Below are 7,553 nucleotides of genomic sequence, written 5' to 3'. Positions count from 1 at the left end.
ACCCCCCACAGAACTCCCACTCCCAGTTGCCCCAACACACACATCTTCCCTGCCGCCTCACAACCCAGCACACACACATACCCCCCAGACTCCCCACAGGCCTAGAGCCAGAGGTGCACTAGGGTCCTGCCAGAGGGCAGAGAGAAGCAGGGGGGTGGGGCGAGGGGGCGTAGAGGAGTTCTCTGCCAGCTGGCAGGCAAGCCAAGAGGAGCAAGTAGTGGGCAGGGGGAGGAGAGGATCTCGCGGCACAGTGCAAGTGGAGTAGGCCGGGGACCCTTCTGAGCATGGGCCTGGCTCCATGGAGCCACTGGCGTCATTGTAAACCTGGCACTGCAGAATGGACCACCAAATATCATCTTGTCTGACCTCCCCCATATCACAGGCCACCCACAACACCCAGTACCTGCACAGTCAACCCAACAACCAAAATTAGACCACAGTATTACAGCAGCCAGGAGACTAAGGTAATATGTCTCCAGAAATTGTGTGTTCATAAAGGCAAGAAATATGTAAGGGAGGTGGGCAAAATTAAAATGAAAAAAAAAAAAGGACCTAGATTCTGGGCCTATAGATTGCATTGGGGGCCGATGCTGCTCCATATAGTTTTAAAGGGGTGAAAGTGAAAGCATTTTATGGGGCAATTTGGGGAGCACAGGATGTTGAAAATGCTTGCAGGAAAAGGGTAAATCAAAATTATTCCCTGGGGACAATCTGAGATCCCCTGTGTATGCATCCGATGAAGTGAGCTGTAGCTCACGAAAGCTTATGCTCAAATAAATTGGTTAGTCTCTAAGGTGCCACAAGTACTCCTTTTCTTTTTGTGATTAGGAGTTGCCCAATCGTCCTTCAGCAATCACCCAGCACTTCCATTTAAGGCAGTAATTTTGGGGTTTATGTTCACCGCACAATTAACTCCAGTGTTGCCAGGCACAATAACCCTTAATTTAAGTGGAGAAGTGCTTACTGGATTAGGATTTAGGAAACCTGGGGTCAATTCCCTGCATGGCCACAGACTTCCTGTACTGGGCAAGACCTTGGGCAAGTCTCTTAGCGCCTCAGTTTCCCATCTGTAAAATTAGGATAATAATAGCACTTCCCTGCATCCCAGGGAGGATAAATACATCAAAAGATTGTGAAGGTTCTTTGAGAGCTACAGTTCAGAAGAGCCATATATGAGCTAGGTATTATTATTTTAACTTGAGTTTGTTGTCTTACCAAGTGTGAGGTCAGTCTAACGAGACAATTCAATCGACAGCAGGATACCAAGGGAGGAAAAATAACTTTTCAAGTGGGAATGAGAGTGGCCCATTTCAGACAGTTGACAAGAAGGTGTGAGTAACAGTAGGGGGAAATTAGGTTTAGGTTTTGTAATGACCCGACCACTCCCAGTCTTTATTCAGGCCTAATCTGATGTTGTCCAGTTTGCAAATTAATTCTAGTTCTGCAGTTTAATGTTGGAGTCTGTTTTTGAAGTTTTTTTGTTGAAGAATTGCCACTTTTAGGTCTGTTATTGAGTGACCAGGGAGACTGAAAGGTTCTCCCACTGGTTTTTGAATGTTATGATTCCTGATGTCAGATTTGTGTCCATTTATTCTTTTGCGTAGAGATTGTCCGGTTTGGCCAATGTACATGGCAGAGGAGCATTGCTAGCACATGATGGCATATATCACATTGATAGAGGTGCAGGTGAATGAGCACCTGATGGTATAGCTGATGTGGTTAAGTCCTAAGATGATGTCCCTTGCATAGATATGTGGACAGAGTTGGCAATGGGGTTTGTTGCAGGGTTTGGTTCCTGGGCTGGTGTTTTTGTTGTGTGGTGTGTAGTTGCTGGTGAGTATTTGCTTCAGGTTGGGGGGCTGTCTGTAAGTGAGGACTGGCCTGTCCCCCAAGGTCTGTGAGAGTGAGGGATCGTCCTTCAGGATAGGTTGTAGATCCTTGATGATGTGCTGGAGAGGTTTTAGTTGGGGCTATAGGTGACGGCCAGTGGTGTTCTGTTACTTTCTTTGTTGGGCCTGTCTTATCGTAGGTGACTTCTGGGTACCCTTCTGGCTCTGTCAATCTGTTTCTTCACTTCACCAAGTGGGTACTGTAGTTGTAAGAACACTTGACAGAGATCCTGTAGGTGTTTGTCTCTGTCTGAGGGATTGGAGCAAATGCAGTTGTATCTTAGAGCTTGGCTGTAGACAATGGATCATGTGATGTGGTCTGGATGAAAGCTGGAGGCATGTAGGTAAGTATAGCAGTCGGTAGGTTTCCGGTATAGGGTGGGGTTTATGTGACCATCACTTATTAGCACTGTAGTGTCAGGACTGGTGCAAGGATATTTTGCGCCCTAGGTGAAACTTCCACCTTGCACCCCGCCCCTCCTCCTTCCCTCCCCCCGGAGCATCGCTTATTATAAACTTTCAAAAATGAGTACTACATAAAGTGGCATTGTTCATTAGAATTAATATGTTTGGCTTGAAAATTTATTAATTTCATTATTTAGTCTATATATTTAATGAAAATAAAGGGCTTTGGGTCTCCTGCATGTGGCTAGAGTCCCTCCTGCTCCCCACCCCCCCATTTCCCCATGGATCTGGAAAGGGCTGTTTTGGGGATCAGAGCACAGAGCTGGGAGTTGGGATCTGGCTTCTATTCTCCACCCTGGCACCAACTCACTGGATGACTTCAGACAAGTTACTTCCCCGTTCTGGGCTTCAGCTCCCCCCAGCATTAAGGTGTGAAATGGTTCCTTGCTTCTGGGCTGGAAAGTGCAATGCAGGCGGGAGAGGGTGTCTGAAGGTCTGTCTTCCCCACAGGTGTGAGGTGAGGACAGAGTTTCAGCCTCCATCATGACTGTCCTGGTTACTTTACTCTGCCCCACGCCAGTCGCTGCTGAAGCCCCTTACTCAGAGAGCTCTGGCCCAGGGCAGAGGCGTCAGTGTCATTCTGGGCCTGATTTTCAGAGATGCTGAGCACCTGCGGTTCCCCCAATGTCTGTGAGAACTCCAGGGTTCTCAGTACTTCTGAAATTCAGGGCACTTTATTTCGAATGCTGGGCTAGGACTGAGCCTGCAAAGGCAGGTCCAGATACTTCCCTCAATCCACAGCAGATCTCCCATCAATCACAATACAAGCAATCAGGAGAATGATGAGGGGCAGTTGGCCCAGTGCTGGGAGTAGAGAGGATATGGCCCTAATGTGGTCACTAAACTTCTACCTAGGAAAGTTACTGGTGCATCTACTGTCATTCAGTAGGAGAACAAAGATCTCTTAGGTGCTGCAGCCTGCCCAGGGTTCAGCTACACTTAACCTGAGTTGCTCGCAGACTTGCAGTGGTTGTGTACCACGCGACTGGTCACCCATGTTACATGAAAATCTGGCTCCGACGGTGTCGTAATTAGACTTAATAGTTACTGCCACATTTCCTAGAGCTGTTGTCCCAGGCTTGCTGCAGACTCAGGCAGACAGAACTGTGTCGGCTAGACGCCCATCACCTTTGGAAGATTTTCTTTGTAGCCATAAGGGCTCGAGGCAGCCGGGTTTCTTCACTGAAAACTTGCAGTGTGCTGCCCCTGAATCCCAGATTAATACCTTGTGTGGACAGGTGCAGAGCTCAGGGCTTGAAGGCCTCTGGTCTAACGGTCTGAGCCAGCGCAGAAGTAGGAGCCTCAGTCTCCTGTGTTCAAAGCAGGACTCCAACAATGACTCCCTGGGTGACCTTGGGCAAGTCATGTCTCTGTTCTCTGCCTAAGTTTCCCCAAAATGGGGCTCTATTTACCTGCTCCACAGGGCTGCAGGGACGGATGGAGATGAAGGCTTGGAAGGTGGCACGTGCTGAGGACAGTTACACTTTTGCAGCTCTTTAACCCTGTATCCTCTGGCAGGGCCATGATCCGCCCCTGCAGGTGGACCAGTGGCCACAGTCTCCTCTTCCTTTCCCCCATCCCTGCCCCCCCTCCCGCCGCTGCATTGCTGTCAATAGGGCCAGCTGCAGGCGGACTGATGTCACCCGCTCCGATCTGCAGCCGGCAGCCCTTGGGCAGCAGCCGCTGCTGCGGCAGGGGGTCCGGGACTGCCAGAGCCGGAGGGAGCGGGCTAGGGAGCAATGTGGCAGCCTGGGGACTCGGGAAGGAGGCGGCTCCGGGCTGGCGGGGGGGTGCAGGTGGGCAGTGATGTGAGGCGTGGCAGAGGGAGGCGGCGGGGCCTGCAGTTGCAGAGGACTCCCACAGAGGTAGGTGCTAACGCAGCTGCGAGCGGCCCGTCCCCCCACCGGGAGCAACAATGTAAAAAAAAAAAATTGGGGGGCATTGCTTTTTGGCGCCCCCAAATCTTGGCACCCTAGGCGGCCACCTAGTTCGCCTAGTGGTTACACTGGCCCTGAGTGTCTAGGAAGTGGACCTTTTGTGTGGACTGGTCCAAGCTGAGGTTGATGGTGGGGTGGATTTGTTGAAATCTTGGTGGAATTCCAAGATTTGGATTTGGGAGGTGTGTCATAAATATAAAGGGAAGGGTAAACCCCTTTGAAATCCCTCCTGGCCAGGGGAAAGCTCCTCTCACCTGTAAAGGGTTAAGAAGCTAAAGGTAACCTCGCTGGCACCTGACCAAAATGACCAATGAGGAGACAAGATACTTTCAAAAGCTGGGAGGAGGGAGAGAAACAAAGGGTCTGTGTCTGTCTGTATGCTGGTCTTTACCGGGGATAGACCAGGAATGGAGTCTTAGAACTTTTAGTAAGTAATCTAGCTAGGTATGTGTTAGATTATGATTTCTTTAAATGGCTGAGAAAAGAATTGTGCTGAATAGAATAACTATTTCTGTCTGTGTATCTTTTTTGTAACTTAAGGTTTTGCCTAGAGGGGTTCTCTATGTTTTTGAATCTAATTACCCTGTAAGATATCTACCATCCTGATTTTACAGGGGGGATTTCTTTATTTCTATTTACTTAGACTTTTAATAAAAAAATAGTCTTGTAAAAAACTGAATGCTTTTTCATTGTTCTCAGATCCAAGGGTTTGGGTCTGTGGTCACCTATGCAAATTGGTGAGGCTTTTTATCCAACATTTCCCAGGAAAGGGGGGGTGCAAGTGTTGGGACAATTGTTCATTGTTCTTAAGATCCAAGGGTCTGGGTCTGTAGTCACCTAGGCAAATTGGTGAGGCTTTTTACCAAACCTTGTCCAGGAAGTGGGGTGCAAGGTTTTGGGAAGTATTTTGGGGGGAAGGACGCGTCCAAACAGCTCTTCCCCAGTAACCAGTATTAGTCTGGTGGTGGTAGCGGCCAGTCCAAGGACAACGGGTGGAATATTTTGTACCTTGGGGAAGTTTTGACCTAAGCTGGTAAAGATAAGCTTAGGAGGTTTTTCATGCAGGTCCCCACATCTGTACCCTAGAGTTCAGAGTGGGGGAGGAACCTTGACAGCCTTGTCTTTGCTTATAGTTTTACAGCATGATAACAAATGTGCAATAACTATCTCCTTGTATAATAAACAACAAAATAAACCAAAAAACCCACATCTGTCCGTGAAAGTCAAGTTGGGAAAGAATGTGACTGTCTGGGATCAGATATATTTCCTTGTTTAAAAAACAAAAACACAACAAAAAAACCCGCACACATATATGGAAGAAAAGGAGAGTGTGGGCTCACTTTTTTTACAATTTTTCCAGCCTGATGATTGTCAGAATTCTCTGACAATTTTATTTACTGCCTCTTTTCACTCTCCTGTGTTGTTCTAACTCAGTTTTTCCCATAGTAACAATTGATTAAGAGCAAAAAGAAATCTTTTAACTATCCCTATAGGGACTCAGGAGCTATGAAGGCATATAGATAGATAGATAGATAGATATACTTAATTTCCCCAGCATGGCTGGAGCTATCAAAATGCTACATCTACCTGCTGATATAGCCCAGCTTCACCCATTTACAGCTTCTTCATCACACAGAGAATAAACACTTCTCACAATAGCACACTGTCACGTGATTTCTGTGATGATTTCACAGGACACAAAAAGTAGAATCCAGTCCGGTGTAAAGCTTCTTTTATTTTAATCCATAAACCACCTCTGAAGGCCCAGATGGTTCTCCTGTCAAACCCAAGAGATTCATAGGAAAGACACACACACACCCTGCCCCCTCATATCTTTATGCGTTATATAAGTGAGCAGCAGCACCTCAGTCAGTAAAACACATAAGCATGTGCTTAAATCTAAGCGTCAGTAATCCCAGTGGAGCCATGGGAGGACTCAAGCACTTGCCTAAAGTAGGCCAGCAGCAGAACCATGGATAGAACCCGTGTCTCCTGAGTCTCGCTCTTGTGCTCTACCCACTAGGCCCTGCTGCTGCCCCTGCAACTAATTCAAGGTAGTGGGACTCCTCCAATACGAATAGCACATAGAAGATCAAGTGAAAAGTTTGTGAACCATCAATAGCCTAAAAGTTATTTGTTAAAACTGCTCATCCAATACTTAAGTAAAAACACTCCCAAAAACTAGGATGGGGTCATGAAACTTAAAATTAATATGATTTGTAGTAGGGCTGTTAATTAATTGCAGTTAACTCACGTGATTAACTCAAAAAAATTAATTGCAACTAATCAGTTTTAACTGCACTGTTAAGCAATAGACTATCACTTGAAATTTATTAAATATTTTGGATGTTTTTGTTTTAAAATATATTGATTTCAATTACAACACAGAATACTAAGTGTACAGTGCTCACTTCATATTGTTTTTGATTAAATATTTGCTCTCTAAAAATGATAAGCAAAAGAAATAGTATTTTTCAATTCACCTCATACAAGTACGTAGTGCAATCTCTTTATTGTGAAAGTGCAACTTACAAAATGTGGATTTTTTTTGTTACACAACTGCACTCAAAAAACAAAACAATGTAAAACTTTAGAGCCTGCAAGTCCACTCAGTCTTACTTCTTGTTCAGCCCATTGTGAAGACAAACAAGTTTGTTCACATTTACGGGACATAATGCTACCTGCTTTTTATATACAATATCACCTGAAAGTGAGAACAGGCATTCACATGGCACTTTTGTAGCCGGCACTGCAAGGTATTTACATGCCAAATATGCTAAACATTCGTATGCCCCTTCATGCTTCGGCTACCATTCCAGAGGGCTGCTTCCATGCTGATGATGCTCGTTAAAAAAATGTGTTCATTAACTTTATGACTGAACTCCTTGGGGGAGAATTGTATGTCTCCTGCTCTGTTTACCCACATTCTGCTATGTATTTCATGTTATAGCAGGCTCGGATGACAACCCAGCACATGTTGTTTGTTTTAAGAACACTTTCACTGCAGATTTCACAAAGCGCAAAGAAGGTACCAATGTGAGATTTCTAAAGATAGCTACAGCACTCGACCCAAGGTTTAAGAATCGGAAGTGCCTTACAAGAGAGGAACGAGGTGTGGAGCATGCTTTCAGAAGTCTTAAAAAAGCAACATTCTGATGTGGAAACAACAGAAACCAAACCACCAAAAAAGAAAGTCAACCTTCTGCTGGTGGCATCTGACTCAAATGATGAAAATGAACATGCATCAGTCTGCAGTGCTTTG

This window comes from Lepidochelys kempii, chromosome 9, assembly GCF_965140285.1.
Source record: "Lepidochelys kempii isolate rLepKem1 chromosome 9, rLepKem1.hap1, whole genome shotgun sequence".
Taxonomy (NCBI): domain Eukaryota; kingdom Metazoa; phylum Chordata; order Testudines; family Cheloniidae; genus Lepidochelys; species Lepidochelys kempii.
This window is presented reverse-complemented; position numbering follows the sequence as displayed.